Source organism: Carassius carassius, chromosome 25, assembly GCF_963082965.1.
Source record: "Carassius carassius chromosome 25, fCarCar2.1, whole genome shotgun sequence".
Taxonomy (NCBI): Eukaryota; Metazoa; Chordata; class Actinopteri; order Cypriniformes; family Cyprinidae; genus Carassius; species Carassius carassius.
Window position 1 is genome coordinate 1,567,233 of NC_081779.1, and position 17,912 is coordinate 1,585,144.

The 17,912-nt window shown below is 38.1% G+C and overlaps 2 long non-coding RNA genes across 2 annotated transcripts; one reads left to right on the top strand and one right to left on the bottom strand.

The window, feature by feature from the left end:
* The first annotated feature begins 13,937 nt into the window (after positions 1–13,937).
* LOC132103890 (uncharacterized) lies at positions 13,938–17,564 on the top strand. The gene is made up of 2 exons (XR_009423485.1): positions 13,938–14,001; positions 17,385–17,564. It is a non-coding gene; the product is annotated as an uncharacterized LOC132103890 (long non-coding RNA).
* On the bottom strand, positions 13,992–17,387 carry LOC132103885 (uncharacterized). Its single transcript, XR_009423480.1, has 3 exons — positions 17,011–17,387; positions 14,042–14,390; positions 13,992–14,006 (listed from the first exon to the last, which is right to left on the bottom strand). It is a non-coding gene; the product is annotated as an uncharacterized LOC132103885 (long non-coding RNA).
* Positions 17,565–17,912: the final 348 nt, after the last annotated feature.

The following is a 17,912-nucleotide window of genomic DNA, read 5'->3' on the forward strand; positions in this document are numbered from 1 at the left end:
CACTTTGTGTTCATTGGGTGCTTGAGTTTGACTGGTCATTCTGGGTCTGAGAATTACACTGAAATCATTTATTAAACAAAATACACAGATTATAGTATGATGCTTCTTATTGGACATTTTTTCATGTTCAATATCCAACTGTTAAATCTTTAAATCAAACTGAAACAGAAGGTTTGTAGTCTCTGTATTGTGTCAGTTCTGTAGTATCTGATCTCTTAGATCAGTATTTTATTAACATCTGTGCAAATTAAAAGGTTACTGATGTGATTTGTCTTCAGCACCAACAGAATTATGTCAGTATAATTCTACAGCTATGAGTGTGTGATATGAACCATCAGCAGTAATATTAATATTATCATTTCAAAGATGTGTGATCTGAGTGGCAATATTGAATATCTCATTTACATTGCAAAAAAAAGCACACAAAGACACATCTAAAGAGTGCACTGCGTGATGAAGTCTAGTAGAATGCAGTTGGAATGACTCCAATATTTAATATATAGGGCCAAAAAATATTGAAATATATATACACATACACACCCATGCTGGGTTGTTTACTGATTAATTACATAATCATATATATAAAAAAATTAAGTACTTTTAACATCGTAAAATACTCATAATCAGGCTAGTGATTTTTTTTTGTATTGATTAAATAATTACATATAATTCACAAAATAGCAATAAATTATTCATAACTTATTGATTCTGCCCAATTCTTTTTCATCTTTTACATTTTTCTATTCTGAAGTAGCCTGCAGTTTACATTCAGAAAGTCTTTCGGTTTTGTGGATATTCACATTAAATACCAGTAAGTCTTATAATTATATATTTTATTATAATATTAGTCAGGTGTCTGTAATTACACAGAAAATGTAGATGTAAAAAGTTAATTCAGGAACACATTTGCATGTTCATGGTACTCTGACATTGGTTAATGCTCACATTACATGCAAACAAATAAAATATTTCATATTTTGAGTGTTGTTATTTTTTAAATTTTTATGATTTAATTAATTATTAACTATGTATTCAGCTAAAAAACTCCATACAGTTCCTTCAAGAGACTAAGAGACTTCATCTGCTTTAAAGGTTTTGAGGGTTTTTCTCATCACTGATGTGCTGAAAGATAAAAGTGACTGAACTTGTTCAGAACTGCAGTGTCAGCTTCCTGTCTCACATTCTCTCAGAACACAATCACTTCCTCCTTCAGGTAGAAAAAAAAGGATATTTCAATTCTGTCAGGATCTTTGACCGTCTGTGTCTCATTTTGCCCCGGTTTCTGTTCCTTTATCTGGTCATGTTCCTTAATTAGTCTGATTGTCATCCTGTCCACCGGTGTGTGGTGATACATCGGATGGTGTGTGCAGATCACGAGCTGATTGCTCTCACCTGTCACTTGTTCCCATTCTCCCTTATATTCCCTGCTGTGTCTGTACCTGGCTATCAGTGGATTTCTTGTGGTCATTGTGACTGTGCTGTGCTCAGCTTTTCTGCTGTTGTGCTCAGGACGTCTAGACGAGGAGTCTTTCGTTGGCCGTGTGCTGTGTGCCGTGTGCTCGTTTTTCCTCGTCCTGTTGTGCATTGCACCAGAGGTGGTCTCCACAGCCTGTGTCCGCAGGTGACTGTACGGACGGCTCTGGGGTGTTACACCAGTTTTTGGCTCAAGTGTGTGTCATCACACATTGGATTATTTTGGGTTTTTCTGTTACTTAATAAACTGTTGCACTTATCCTCTGCGTTTGAGTCCTCTCTCTTCACACCCCTGACACAGTATGTCAGATCGAGCTGAAATGGTTATGGATCAAAATAAACTTCATCTGCTCTAAACGTGCTACTGAAAGCTGTGACTGTGATCTGATGTAACAGTCTTGTGAGTTTGGTAATTGTTGTTGGTAAATGCAGTGAAGGAACGATGCAAATCAAGCTCTGTGACATCTGTGAGATCCTATTATTGTATTTTACGTTTCCTTTTTGCTTTTTAATATTAATGTTCTTTTTCAGTTGTATTTCACTAATGTTTTACATTGCTTTGTTCAGGGTATAAGAAGGAGAATAAGATTTTCAGTATGTAATTCTATTCTACTGTCTGTATATCTTAATAAATGACTATCTACTTTAAAAGTTTTGAGAATCTTTTCTCATCACTGATGTGCTGAAAGACAAAGTGACTGGGACTTGTTCAGAACTGCAGCGTCAGCTTCCTGTCTCACATTACGTCATAAAACAATCACTTCTCCTTCAGTTAGAAATAGTTTATAGCAATGCTGTCAGGATCTTGGACCGGCTGTGTCTAGTTTTGGCCTGGTTTCTGTCTTCCAGAAGATAGAAACAAAGCTTTGTTACTTTCTCTTGTGTTTTCTGCTCGTCTGTTTTCTTTTCTTTCTGCTTTTCCCGTGGGAACTATACAGTGGTTTAGATGATATCAGGCTGTGTCTCCTTTCACTTGGACCATGGCTGGACCATTTGCCGTTAACATGGGCTCGAAAAAAAAGACAGCGTGTGAACCTGGAGTTAGGCATATGCCCAGTCTGTTCTGTTCTCGCGCTAGGAGCAATGCATTCTGATTGGATCATCGAAAAGCATACTGCAGGAGGTCAGTGCCGCGGAAAATCGTGCTATAAAGCGATTTAGAAATCGCGCACGCTCAAATCGTGATTTTATGACGATTTCTTTTAATCGCACAAAGTACCATTACATTAATGAAATTTTACTTAAGTACAAGTAAAAGTACCAGTCTAAAAATCTACTCAAGTAAAAGTAAAAAGTAACTCATTTAAAATTTACTCAGAGTAAAAATTACTTAGTTACATTTTAACAGTGGGAGGGAGTCAAAAATGGGACAGGCCAAGGGTGTCAAACTCAGTTCCTGGAGGGCCACAGTCCTGCACAGTTTAGATTTAACCCTAATTAAACACACCTGATCCAGCTAATCTAATCATTTAGGTTTATTTGAAAACTACAGGATATGTGTGCTGGAGCAGGGTTAGAACTAAACTATAGCTATGGCCCTCCAGGAACTGAGTTTGACCCCTGGGATAGGTCTATTAATCTCAAACTAGTTGTTTTTAATTAAAGGAATCAGTTATTTAGAATAATAAAACATTTGGGCTGTTACCAGGCAAATCAGTATCAACAAACTCATCTTTTAATGCAGAGGAAATGCAGAAGATTCATTGGAAGTGGCATTTAGATGTATTACACTGTTAAGTGCAGGACAAGAATGCATTTAACCTGCAGTTACAAATGCATGAATAATGTTTTGATATACAAGACATAAAATATTGAATACTCATTTGAAATAAGAAATTAATTATTTAAAAAAAATCAAAAGATACTTTAAATGTGAAATTAAAATGGCCAATATGTGTCAGCAAGTCACTGTTAATAAGTGAGTCATTGCGATTGAACCGAATCATTTAAACGGTTGATTCATTCAGGAACGAAACACTGTCACGTTGCTCAGAGACGCAAAACTGTGCTTTGGTGGCTGTGTTTGGAATTATTTTCTGTTGTAGAAATAGAGCTAAAAAAGGCAATATGGTGTCTAAAACGCAAGTCTCTTAATTAACTTGTTTACTGAACTGTTATATATATGTATGTATATATTCATGATGATGAAAAGACAGCATTGTGTGATTTTGATTTAATGTATGAAATTATATAAATGTGAATTTTCTGCCCCTATATCTTCAATTTTGTGATCATTCTAAATGCATTTTAGGAGACTGAATCACACAGTGAAAGAACGCACTATAAATACGCGCGCACATCATTAAAACAAAAAATATGATATTATCGCAGACGATATATATAGCACACTCCTCACCACTGTCTTTTTGGCTAATTTGTGCAAAACCTCTTGTTAAAATGTCAGAGCTTCATTTTAACCACCAATGCAACGATGCAAATATTTAGCTTACCTCTACATTCTTGCGAAGGGTTGATGTCTTGTCGAGATTTTATAAGCTGCTAGTTTGGTCTTCCTAGGCAAGTACAGCTTACACTGCATAATATAGCATACATATGGCCAGGGGTTCAGTTCATTTCCTTCGAGTTCAACTTCAGAATATGACGGGGTTTCGTTTTCAGCGGTGTCTGCACCACTAACGCCTGTTTTGTCCGTCTGCATCTTTCTTGTGCTTTTAGCACCAGTTTGCCCTCCTGCCCATTATTTACTGACGTAGTTTCCAGGGAGCGATTTTTTTTTTTTTTTACTCAGTAATTAATGTGTTTTAAAATGTAGCGAAGTACAATACTTTAAACAAAATTAAGTAAAAGTAAAATTACAGATCTAAAAAATTACTTTAAAAAGTATTAGTACACAAAAGCTACTCAATTACAGTAACGCGAGTAAATGTAATTCGTTACTTTCCACCTCTGTTTAACGCTCTCATTCAGTCATAATTAGGCTGCAAGACTGAATTATGAACTTGTAAATGACAAACTGATCACAGAACATGTTTGTAAATCTTTAAATGTTAACTGTTAAAAAGCAATGTTATTAGCTCTTACGACTAAACATTTGCAAACAACATTGTACTGGAGAATCTGCACAAATAAAAGTTTTAAACAGTTCAGTAGTGCAGAGTTTACAGGTTACTCTTCTTTTTTGAGGGCTCAAAGTAAAGTACTCCCACACTTTGGATGACTCGTTCGATTAGTTTTATCTTCCGCTTTTTTCTTTCAAAAGCTTGGTCCACTGCCGTCTGCCTCTACCATCTCGCTGTATGCTGCAGACGCAGTTCGGGAAACACGTGACATAAAACGAAGCCAGCTATTGGCTATTCGCTACTTCTCCTGTTGTACTGGCTGAATAAAACCTGCGGTGGCTCACTACTGCCACACTTTGGTCACCGCAGATTTAAAATATGAACAAAATGATCCGCTTAAGGCAAATAAAAGTTGTTTAGCAACTAATCGATGACTAAACTAGTTGACAACTATTTTAATAATCGATTTTAATCGATTAGTTGTTTCAGCTCTAGTTAAATATGTTAAACAAATGTTTCTTATTTATCTCTATCTGTCTCTTTCTCTCTCTTTCTCTAGAGTTGAAGCCTACAGCCATTCTACCCATGCAGCAACTGATGGAAAAGGGGTTCACTTTGGTGCTGTTGGCGCAAAAATGACACACATATACATATATATATAAATAAACATTCTTGAATCATTCTTGTGCCTTGTCTTGCCTCTCAACAACTTTTAAAATATCGGCTGTAATTTAGTGACTCCATACGCTGATTCCAACTTTAAGACGACCCCAGACGACACAAGAAGCTAATGTAGCGAACGCTGCGGTCCCTCTGCCCATGACTCCCCGCTGCAGGAGCCGCTGTATTCCTCCGAAACCCTGTAAAAACGATACTGTTTTAAACCGTTTTCCAGGTTAGCTGGGCTGCATAGCTCTCAAAACCAACAAGAAAAGGGTAACTTAGCTAGTAATGTTTACTTAGCGTTTTGTTTTGTTGTTAAACTGTGTAAAATTAGCGGTGATGTTAAATCAATGCTGGATGGTTTCAAGCTAATAGATGGTAGCTAACATTAGCAGATAAGCCCACACTTTTTGACATTCAAACAGGCGGCCTGTTGTCTGAACCAACTCAAACAGTGATTAAAATGCTGAAGCTTAATTTTCATTATAAAGAGGCACACGGGACCAAAATTACAAAAATGCAAACTTAATAATGCACAGCTAGCTAGAAGCTAGCGCTTAACCATTATCCACGAGTGAACATGTTAAAGTTGTCCTAATATCAAACAACGTCTTACAATCATTAATATACAAGATGATTTAAAAACCAAAGCTGTGAATGTCGCAATATATCAATAAATCAATACTTACTCAAAAGAGGGTTCAGTGCAACCGTGTCCCAGCAAAGAAATGCTCGCCTGATGTCGGCTCTTGGTGTGCTGTACTCAACCGTTGCAGTAAAGGCGCGTCCAGAGGCGTCATGCCCATTCGAAGTGAGGGGGCACGTGCCCCCTCAGATTTCTGAGCCAAGTGGATTTTAAATGCAGCTTCCAAACGACAACAACAACAAAAAATGCAGAATATTATTTTTTTATAGATTTGATACAATCACAGCGGTGAGATTAGATCGTTCAGTGCACAGCATCAGCTGCTAAATTCAAATCTGCATTCGCTGGCTGGCGCTGAGCCAGAGACAGACGCGTTCGTACAACGCTTCATGATAACCAATCAGAAACTATTCTGTTGCGCTTATGGATGCAATGGCCAATCAGAGACGTCCAGAAGAGTCATCACTGAAACGCAGTGTTTTGTTTACTTGCTTGCTGACTGAATTATTTAGCGAATTCTCTCATCAGAAGCAACAAAAAGTGCAGATGTGCGTACGAATGTAAGTAAGATATTCGTTTCATAATGTAAAGTGCTTCAGTGATTTTAATGGGAGTTTAAAGTGCCTGAAAAATTTACATTAAATTTTTTTTAATGTTTTGTGGCATTATATGGCACTTAAGTAAAAAGTCGGGTTTTTATGTGTAGTTAATAGATTACACTACATTTCCATATATTGATCAAATAACAATCTATAAAGGTGCAAAACGCGTTTACCTACACATATTTGAGAAACGAGATATTTCCTGATATATTAAGCATGTTTGGAATTGTTCTGAATAAAAAGGGGGAAAAAAAACATAAGCCTATATCAGTTATGTGCTTTCCTAGAATGACTTATACAATGCTTCAATACAATTTGATTCAGATCGGGACTCCGATGCGCGTTTCGCGAATCATTTTATCTGGGCTTCGGAGTTCGCAAAACATTTGATTCAGATCGGGACTCCGATGCGCGTTTCGCGAATCATTTGATCGGGGCTTCGGAGTTCAAAAACATTTGATTCAGATCGGGACTCCGAAGCGCGTTTCGCGAATCATTTGATCGGGGCTTCGGAGTTCGCAAAACATTTGATTCAGATCGGGACTCCGATGCGCGTTTCGCGAATCATTTGATCGGGGCTTCGGAGTTCGCAAAACATTTGATTCAGATCGGGACTCCGATGCGCGTTTCGCGAATCATTTGATCGGGGCTTCGGAGTTCAAAAACATTTGATTCAGATCGGGACTCCGAAGCGCGTTTCGCGAATCATTTGATCGGGGCTTCGGAGTTCAAAAACATTTGATTCAGATCAGGACTCCGATGCGCGTTTCGCGAATCATTTGATCGGGGCTTCGGAGTTCGCAAAACATTTGATTCAGATCGGGTCTCCGAAGCGCGTTTCGCGAATCATTTGATCGGGGCTTCGGAGTTCGCAAAACATTTGATTCAGATCGGGACTCCGATGCGCGTTTCGCGAATCATTTGATCGGGGCTTCGGAGTTCAAAAACATTTGATTCACATCGGGACTCCGATGCGCGTTTCGCGAATCATTTGATCTGGGCTTCGGAGTTCGCAAAACATTTGATTCAGATCGGGACTCCGATGCGCGTTTCGCGAATCATTTGATCGGGGCTTCGGAGTTTGCAAAACATTTGATTCAGATCGGGACTCCGAAGCGCGTTTCAGGAATCATTTGATCGGGGCTTCGGAGTTCAAAAACATTTGATTCAGATCGGGACTCGAAGCGCGTTTCGCGAATCATTTGATCGGGGCTTCGGAGTTCAAAAACATTTGATTCAGATCGGGACTCGAAGCGCGTTTCGCGAATCATTTGATCGGGGCTTCGGAGTTCGCAAAACATTTGATTCAGATCGGGACTCCGATGCGCGTTTCGCGAATCATTTGATCGGGGCTTCGGAGTTCAAAAACATTTGATTCAGATCGGGACTCGAAGCGCGTTTCGCGAATCATTTGATCGGGGCTTCGGAGTTCGCAAAACATTTGATTCAGATCGGGACTCCGAAGCGCGTTTCGCGAATCATTTGATCGGGGCTTCGGAGTTCGCAAAACATTTGATTCAGGTCGGGACTCCGATGCGCGTTTCGCGAGTCATTTGATCGGGGCTTCGCAGTTCAAAAACATTTGATTCACATCGGGACTCCGAAGCGCGTTTAGCGAGTCATTTGATCGGGGCTTCGCAGTTCAAAAACATTTGATTCACATCGGGACTCCGAAGCGCGTTTAGCGAATCATTTGATTCAGATCGGGACTCCGAAGCGCGTTTAGCGAATCATTTGATTCAGATCGGGACTCCGAAGCGCGTTTCGCGAATCATTTGATCGGGGCTTCGGAGTTCAAAAACATTTGATTCAGATCGGGACTTCGAAGCGCGTTTCACGAATCATTTAAGATCAGGGGTGCTTCTCAATTCATATTTTTTTTTTTTTTTTTTTTAATTCAGTATTAACAATACAATACAACAACATCTGTTTATGCCAAGGTTGATACACAAATACACTACTAAAACAGGCATACAAAACAAACAATAAACACAAAATAAAATAAACTAAAAAAAAAAAAAAAAAAAAAAAAAAAAACACGAGACCAAATTACATAAAAGGATCAAATTAAACATATTTAGAAAGTACAAGATCGGTCTTAATAGCCTTTCTATTTTTAAGACCTCTTACAGTGGTGTGATATTGTTTTAGCTCTGCTAAAAGGTGTTCAAAATTTGGTTTGGACTCTGCCCATTTCTTCTTATGAATATGGAATTTCCCTAAGACTAAAAACAATTGGACAAAAAAAGAAAAATCCTTATCTGTTCCACCATCTTCAAAGTAAATAAACACATCTTTCCCCCTCAATGTTAAAGTTTGTCCAGTTTTACGTCTTATATAGTTTTCAACATCTCTCCAAAATATCTTACTATATATACAGTCATAAAACAGATGACAAATTGTTTCATCAAAATTACCACAAAAGGTACAGGAATATTTAATGTCAATTTTAAATCTCTCTAAAGTTTTCTTTGCTGGGTATATTCTATGTACAATTTTATAAGACACCTCCTTTATTTTATTATTTAAGAGGAATTTGTCCCCAATTAACCACATTCTTTCCCATTTGATTTCTTCAAACTGAGAAGGATCTTGCTGCAGGAAGTGTTTTAGTGTGCATTAGATTCCTAATGCATTTGTTTGGGCATTTTTTGGTAGTGATGTCAATGTCGCCAAGGAAAATTTCTTGTGTAGTCAAATAACTGCCACTTACAACAGTTGAGTTATATTTTAAGATCTGAATGATATTTCTTGGCACAGCATCAAAAACGATAGCATACTCCTTAGGGGAGACAGGAAATTTTGCTTTTGAAAGAAACTCGTCATATGTTAGTAATTGTCCTTCTGTGTTCATGAGTTGTTCAACTAAAAGAATGTTGTTATCTACCCATCTTTGGTAATATATAGATTTATTTTTATATTGAATATTCCTGTTGTTCCAAATATAACAGTTCGTGGGAGAAAAATTGTGTTTGTAGACCATTTTCCAGGCTAACAGGGCATGCTTGTGAAAGTTGGCCAACTTCACAGGTAACTTCTCAATTTTAATTCTCAATTCATATTTGTGCATCCTCGTTTCCTTTCCTCGCTTCCTTTCCTCGTGTCTTAGCTCCACCCTTTCAGGATGCGAGGGAAGGACGCAAGGAAAAGACGTGAGGATGGAGGACTTGAATCAAGTGAAATGATTTATCCTCGCTCCCTTCAGCGTTACTTCAAAGTGTCATCAGCTGTAATTAAAGGGAGCTGCCCTTATGTTGTTAAAGTTTGTTAATTAAGACATTCATAATAAATATTAATAAAGCAAGATGCCCTGTTTGAAATATATGACATTCATGGTTTATTTGAAGTGAAAAGGTAAAATATAAATAAAAATTGTTACAACAGATGCGAAGGGGGAGAATTTATACGTGCGTCACGTTAAGTCGATAAAATACTTCCGCATAGGATACACCTGTGTATCCTCGCTCATCTCTCCTCATGAAACCTCCTCCCTCCTCGATCCTCGTCTCCTCGTGGTGCAATTAGAGAATTGAGATGTCCTTCAAGATGGCTGTGTTCGATCGGTTTCCGGGTCATAGGATGGAGGACGGAGGAGCGAGGAGACGAGTAGGGATATTGAGAAGCACCCCAGGTCTTTCGAGCGGATTTACAAAACATTTGATTCTATCATGTACTTGTCTAGATCAACTTTTAATAAAGAGAAAAGAGGATTAGAGACAGATTGTTATTAATAGTGTAATATCCTTTGATGCATCACAACGGTGGAGACATGGAGATAATTTGCTTATTCTTTATTAACAGATGCAGAGCGGACAACGCATTTCGACACCGTTACAGCAGAAGACCTGCTAACCCCGGAACAACACTCATCAGGAGAAAAGGTAACAAAAGTAAACCCATGCCGCCAGGGCCAGATTAACACTTTGTTGTACCCTGGGCAACAATATTCAAGGGCCCCATCATCACGACCCCGGGATCACCATAATATGGTCATATACAGAATATATTACTGTAATATACAGTAAATATACTCAATACTTCAAGTTCTAACTGTCATCAGGTGTATTTTGATTTACAAATATTTAAATGCTCATAGAACTACAAATGCACTACTATGTCCCCTATCAAAGACATTCACTCACATATAATGCTATGAAAACAAAACACATCAGCATCTGTATAATCTGGTAAAATTGACCCACTACATTGAGAGGGAGGGAAATATCCTCCATTTTCACAAAAATGAATAAATAAGCAACCACTTTCAAACCATTGTTTATTTAACAACATTTATTCCCAATATAAATGTACTGAATTGATAGAGCTATAACAGAAGACCACAGACAACACATCAAGAAACATTTTGGTCCTCCGCTCATTTTAAGCAGAAATCACCCTGACAGGGTGACCCTGTCTCCTCAGAATTCAACAAGGCAATCAAGTTATTAGTCCAACACAAACTATTTGAAATCTGCCAGTTTTCCCTCCACAACAATATACAGCATTTTAATAAAGCTGGCACCTCAAGGAAAAAATAAATAAATAAAATGCAGTATCACTATTATCTGCTCATAAACATTTTTATCCTAAGCTCATTTTAACTTGTTTTAAAATAGAACAACAACATATCACAGGACAATTAACCAGTTAAACATTGTAGTGCTACATAAACATTTAGAAATCTGTCAGTTTCTCTGAAGAAGACAAGACAGAAATAAATGCTACATAATCTGGCAAAACACACAATTTTAGTCCTAAATAATGAGGAAGTGCATGTTTGAATTTGAAATGCCTTCATTTGGCAAACACATCTTACAATGGCTTTTTTCTGGACTTTGACTGTGCAAACTGGTGTATAACATCTTCCAAATTAAGGCCACTATAACAAGTTCATGTCCAATAGCTAAAATAGAAAGATAAAAATAAATACTTCAAAACCTGGCAAAACACACAATTTTAATCCTAAATAATTAGGGAGTGCATGTTTGCTTTCATTTGGCATCTTGTAGAAAAGTCCTGGCTAGCTGAGCTGTCCTCGTCGTTGACGGAAGCTGACTTAACAGAACTCGGCAACATTAACAGGAGTGAAGAAATTACCTATTTTAGGTATATACTTAAAATTTTCTGCGTTTCTGATGTCCTTTTCCTTTTTTAATTTCCGCTTCGCCACTTAGCTTCTCCATGTCAGATTTTTTTCTGTTGTAGCAACGCCTGACGTAACCCGCTCGGCGTAACATTTGACACACCTCATGCGGACTGACCAATGAGGAGAGGGTCTTAACTTGAGGCCCTCTCTTCATTGGTCATTCCGCATGAGACTGACTCTCAACCGCTCTCAACTCACGTTCAAAGTCATAGGCAGCGCAGCGTCTCTCTGTGCAGCGCAAAAGCCCGTGTTGACAGTTTGTTTAATATAAAGCAGGAGATTACCAGATACAGTATTTTGCTCGTGCCCTTGCTGCCCTGGGACCTTTAGAGGTCTTGGGCCCCTGGGCAATTGCCCAGTTGCCCTTATGGTTAATCCGGCCCTGCATGCCGCCCTCTACTGGACAACTTTGTCAAATGCATCCCATTTACTACATCCCCTTTCCCCAGATAACAATAGCTTCAAATAGTTATCTACATTACTCTTTACAATATATCACATGTTTACAACTATTGTACATTTTACCCCGTTTATATATATAAATATATATATATATAAGGTAACAACACAAAACCATAACATTTGTGCATTTACAATATAAACTAGGGACTTCGGGTGGACTACCTCCGTCCCAGTGAGTTCCAGGACACATTCTTGCCCTGTGGCTGGGGAACTCACTTCTAACTATTCGTAGTCCTCTAAATAACTCGGAGTCTTCTTCTCGTCGACCTCCTTGACTCTAAGTGACCTTTCACCACAGGAGTTTCTGATCTTAACACAGGAAAAGAGGCTTATTTATAAAGAGTTAATGGCAGTGGGCTGTCAAGAACCATCTGAGACCATGTGATGACAGCCATTATTTTGAGACCAAATTTCTTATGAGGCTAAAATGATATTGAACTAATATGTCTATATCAAAGTCTTTACTCATGCAGGTCATTAGGCATGGCATAAGATGATTACAAGATATGGTGGTGGCTAAAAATGAGGACTGCTTTTGCTGAATCAAGAGATGGTTTAGATAACAAAGGTTGAGGGAATTAAGCATGTAAGGTAAAAATAATTTTAAAGAAATGTTCCTAGCATTATGTATTTTAAACAGTCTAAACTGAGATTTGAGATATAGAAACTTTGACATTTTTAACCTATTTGAATGATTAAGGGTTATATGTTGTAATGAATTTGATATTATAGTCTAAGTTTAAGTTCGGTGAAAACTGTCAAATAAATCAATAACTAATATTGTGCACAGTAAGAGAGAGAGAGAGAGAGAGAGAGAGAGAGAGAGAGAGAGAGAGAGAGAGAGAGAGAGAGAGAGAGAGAGAGAGCTTGAGTGGAGGCAGGGATGGAGCTGCTGAGAAAGAGGAACCAGAACAGAGCAATGATTATAGACCAAAACAACCAGCTGATTTTACTCTAAATAAAAATCATTAATGAACAGACAAACTTGGAGATTAGAGACTACAAACTAGGTAAAATGCACAGACAATGTTTAAACCAAAAAGCAAACCTTGAATATGAGCTGTTAAATATTTATGTTAAGTATGTACATGCGTGAGGATGACTACTGTATATTTTGGAGGACGATTCTGTTTCTGCTTTGTCTATATTGAGTCACTAACCTCTGGAATGAGTGTTTTATCATCACAGATGTGTTAAGTGAAATTACTTTACAGAAGTCAATAATTCTGAGTCAAACTAATGAAAAGACAATGCTGAACATGGGACGAGCTTTAAGTGGACTGCTAATAATGACTTGTTCTGTCTTTAATAATGCTGATTTAAATCACTCTCTGGATTAATATGTTTAACAGTGTTTATATGATTGGATTTGTGAAATTTAAAATCCATGCCTAAATTTAAATGAGGCTCTAAATTTGAACAAGTTAACACTTTGTTGCTTGAATGGTAAAGGTAAATATTTTAGACTTGACGGCAGAAAAACAGAGACAGATTGGCTAAGTCACGAACCAAATTCTCCAGAGAGCACCTCACATAAAGAAGCCTGGTGGGAAACAGAGGAGTAAATCCTGTTTCTGTAATATAGAGCAAAAGCTAAAGCAGCCGTAAGACTTTGTGGCTCCTCAAGGTCTGAATGACGCAATAGTTTGGTTTATGTAGAACAGAGATAAGTTGAACAAAAACGTGTGGATCTCCTGGGAATAGCCCCTTAATGGAGGAAAACCATAACAAGAGGCTTGAATTAATTGAAATAGCACAGAAAAAAAATTATGTTTAAACAACACAATTGTAATAAGCTCTATGGAGCTGCTTATGAACACCTGTCAAGTCAAATCAAATTAATATTGTGAACACTGACAGGGCTTTTTGATAAGTAAATTTATTATTATTAATTGAACTCGTCTCTGACTCCTGGTCTTCATTGCCATCCTGGGGAGGGGCTTTGAGAGGATTCAGATCATCCCAGGAGCCAAACACGGGAACATCCAGGTGGACTGTTCACTGCAGGACGGACAGGAGACACACACACACACACACACACACACACACACACACACACGGTTCTGGCGTCCAAACAACATCAAGGTCTTTATAAACTGTTACAGCACTTACTCAGAGTCACACATAGCATAGCTTTTAGCCTCATGGTTGCAGTTTGAGGTTTAGGAATTAGTTTTATTAATTTATTTTTTTTAGCCTTTATGTTTATGTCAGTTTTAATAATTTTAGCATTTCAACTTTTTTGTAAAAAGTTACTACTTTAATTTTAGTACTGTTTTCATTTAATTTATAGTGCTTTTTGCTTTACAAATCATTGCAAATCAACTTTACAGAAAATTAAGTTTCTACAATATTTAGTAGTAGCTTACACGATTTATCTATATCATTTTACTTTAGCTTTATTTCAATTACAGAAAACTGTTTTTAGTAGTTTCAGTCTTAGTTAACAACAATGACACATAGTTGGTTGCTTTGGGAATTACTAGTTAGGAATAAAAGTTTAACTGTGTGTGCTTATTTTACATATTTATTTTTTAAAATAAAATGTAAAAATTATATATTTTTTGTACGAGTTTCTGTCTTCTGCTGAATGCTAAAAAGATGATGCTTTAAACACCAAACTCTTGATGGTACCCTTGATGGTACCCATCACCATTCACACCTCCTGCATCCCCCCTCTCCCCCACACCTGCAATACAGATCAGCGAGGATGCGGTGCGCCAGGTCTTCAGGAAGCAGAAAAGGAAAAAAGCACCAGGCCCAGATTGCGTTACACCAGCCTGTCTGAAATCCTGTGCTGACCAGCTGGCCCCCATCTTCACACAGATCTTCAACAGATCGCTGGAACTGTGCGAAGTCCCTTCATGCTTCAAACGCTCCACCATCATCCCCATCCCAAAGAAATCCAAAATTACAGGATTAAATGAATACAGGCCTGTGGCTCTAACGTCTGTAGTCATGAAGTCATTTGAAAAACTGGTGCTGGCCCACCTGAAGGACATCACTGGACCCTTGCTGGATCCTCTTCAGTTTGCCTACAGAGCAAACAGGTCTGTGGACGATGCAGTAAACATCGGACTGCATTATGTTCTGCAACACCTAGACAGACCGGGGACCTATGTGAGGATCCTGTTTGTGGACTTCAGCTCGGCTTTTAACACGATCATCCCAAACCTCCTCCTGCCCAAACTAACTCAGCTCTCCGTGCCCACCTCCGTCTGTCAGTGGATCAACAGCTTCCTGACAGACAGGCAGCAGCTAGTGAGGCTGGGAAAATACACATCCAGCACCCGTACAATCAGCACCGGAGCTCCCCAGGGCTGCGTTCTCTCCCCACTGCTCTTCCCCCTTTACACTAACGATTGCACATCTAAGGACCCCTCTGTCAAGCTCCTGAAGTTTGCAGATGACACCACACTCATCGGCCTCATTCAGGACGGTGACGAGTCTGCTTACAGACAGGAGGTTAAAGAGCTGGCTGTCTGGTGCACTCTCAACAACCTGGAGCTTAACACGCTCAAAACAGTGGAGATGATCGTGGACTTCAGGAGAAACCCCCCTGCACTCCCCCCACTCACCATCATGAACAGCACTGTGACTGCAGTGGAGTCATTCAGGTTCCTGGGCACCACTATCTCTCAGGACCTGAAGTGGGACATTCACATTGACTCCATTGTGAAAAAGGCCCAGCAGAGGTTGTACTTCCTTCGCCAGCTGAGGAAGTTTAACCTGCCACAGGATCTGCTGAAACAGTTCTACTCCACCATCATCGAATCCATCCTCTGCACTTCAGTAACTGTCTGGTTCAGCTCAGCTTCTAAATCGGACCTCAGAAGACTACAGAGGGTAGTCCGGACTGCAGAGCGAATCATCGGTTCAACCCTCCCATCTATTCAAGAACTGTACTTATCCAGAGTGAGCAAAAGGGCTGTTAAAATCACTCTGGACCCCTCACATCCAGCACACTCCCTCTTTGAGCTGTTGCCATCTGGTCGACGCTACAGAGCACTGAGCGCCAGAACGACCAGACACAGGAACAGTTTCTTCCCTCAGGCAATCCATCTTATGAACAGCTGATAATAACTGTGGGACACACTACACTATTTATATTTATATACACTACACTTTTTATCCAACACACATACTTAGCGTACACGTAAATCTTTTGCACATAATATACATGTACATACATGGAACAGACTATACTACTTATATTTATATTTATATACACATACACTTATTTATCCAAACACACATACTTAGCGTACAGTTAAAATTTTTCCACATAATATACATGTACATACATAAATGCTCTTTTTAATATACCTGCCATACATTGTCAATTTGTATATTGTCAATCCTTACCCACCTATTTGTATTTTTTTGTATTTTTTATTCCTTATTGTGTTTTTTGTTCTGTCGCTGTTATGTTGCACTGCGGAGCTCTGTCACGAAAACAAATTCCTCGTATGTGTGAACATACCTGGCAATAAAGCTCATTCATTCTGATTCATTCATTCATTCCCTTCCATAGTATTTCTTCCTGTAGCATAGAAGTTAATGGGTGCCGTCAACTGTTCGCTCTCAAAAAAACATCTTTAGTGTTCAGCAGAAAAAAAAACACTTGTTCAGGCTGAGGAAGAGTAAACGATCGCAGGATTTGATTGTTTGATTCCTCTCACACAGACAATACAGTTATATGAGTGTTAATCTAAACTGTGTTTGAATATGAAGCACTTCGTGTGTGAAGACATTTGTGAATCAACCAATCAACTGTCACTCGATTTCAGAGCCGCTAACTAGAATAAGATCACAGCTACTTTTATTTTCAGTGTAAATATGGAGTTGAACACAAGGCTTGATGAAATAATACTGTGATAAAGATAAAGCATATTTATAATCATCGAGGCTCCTGGAGACGTACATTTTAGGAAGATTGTCCAGGGTTTATTTTTTACTCTTTTCTTTTACCCGCCACCGTTCGACTCAGACACAAACACGAGAGATTTTAATTTGATGAAGGTCATGGTGTTCTTCTTCACCGCAGAGAATGATGCTCTTCCTCTTGTTTTCCAGCTCAAATATCTGAACATCCTTAAATCGAGAAGCATTTACTGAAATATAAATGAGTTAATGTTTAAAACAAGAACAAATATCTGTCAGCGGCTAAGAAAAACAATAGTTTTCACCTTTGGCAGAATTTTTTCCCCCCGTTTTAAGAATTAACCAATAAAAATCTAAAAATAAATATATTGAGTAGATAATAAAAATTAATATCTGAGGTCATTATGCATCTGCTGCAAATGTCTTGGTTTCATGATGTTCATATATTAGCACTGGAATACAGAGTGTAATCATTTTTTCTTCCCCAGATTATTGCTGATGTGAGGAAGCAGTGAGGAATCCGCTGTATAGTGATCATGCTCTCTGCCCTTTAACCTCTCAAATCTGAATATATACGCCAATGAATCTAATTTTATCTCGAGTATGAAGGGATCTGTAATATACTTGACTGTATGTAATGAGAAAATAAATTAATGCAACATCCATTATTTCTTTGCTGGGTTTAAAAGTTTTTTTTTATGAATGATTATGTCATCTTTTATTATAAACATGAGTGCAGTATTAGCATTTGTATCAACATTATTAGAAATGTCTGAATGAATCAGAATCAAACGATTAAGTGATTAATGCAGAGATTTTCTTCCTTAGTATTTCTGTCTTGTTTTCTGGTATATATATTAATGCTTTCAAACGATTAATCGCTTCCAAAATAAAAGTTTTTGTTTATATATGTGTGTGTGTGTGTGTACCGTGTATTTTTATTATGCATATATAAATACACACATGCCTGTATATATCTTAAAATATTTACATGCATATAAATATGTGTATTCATA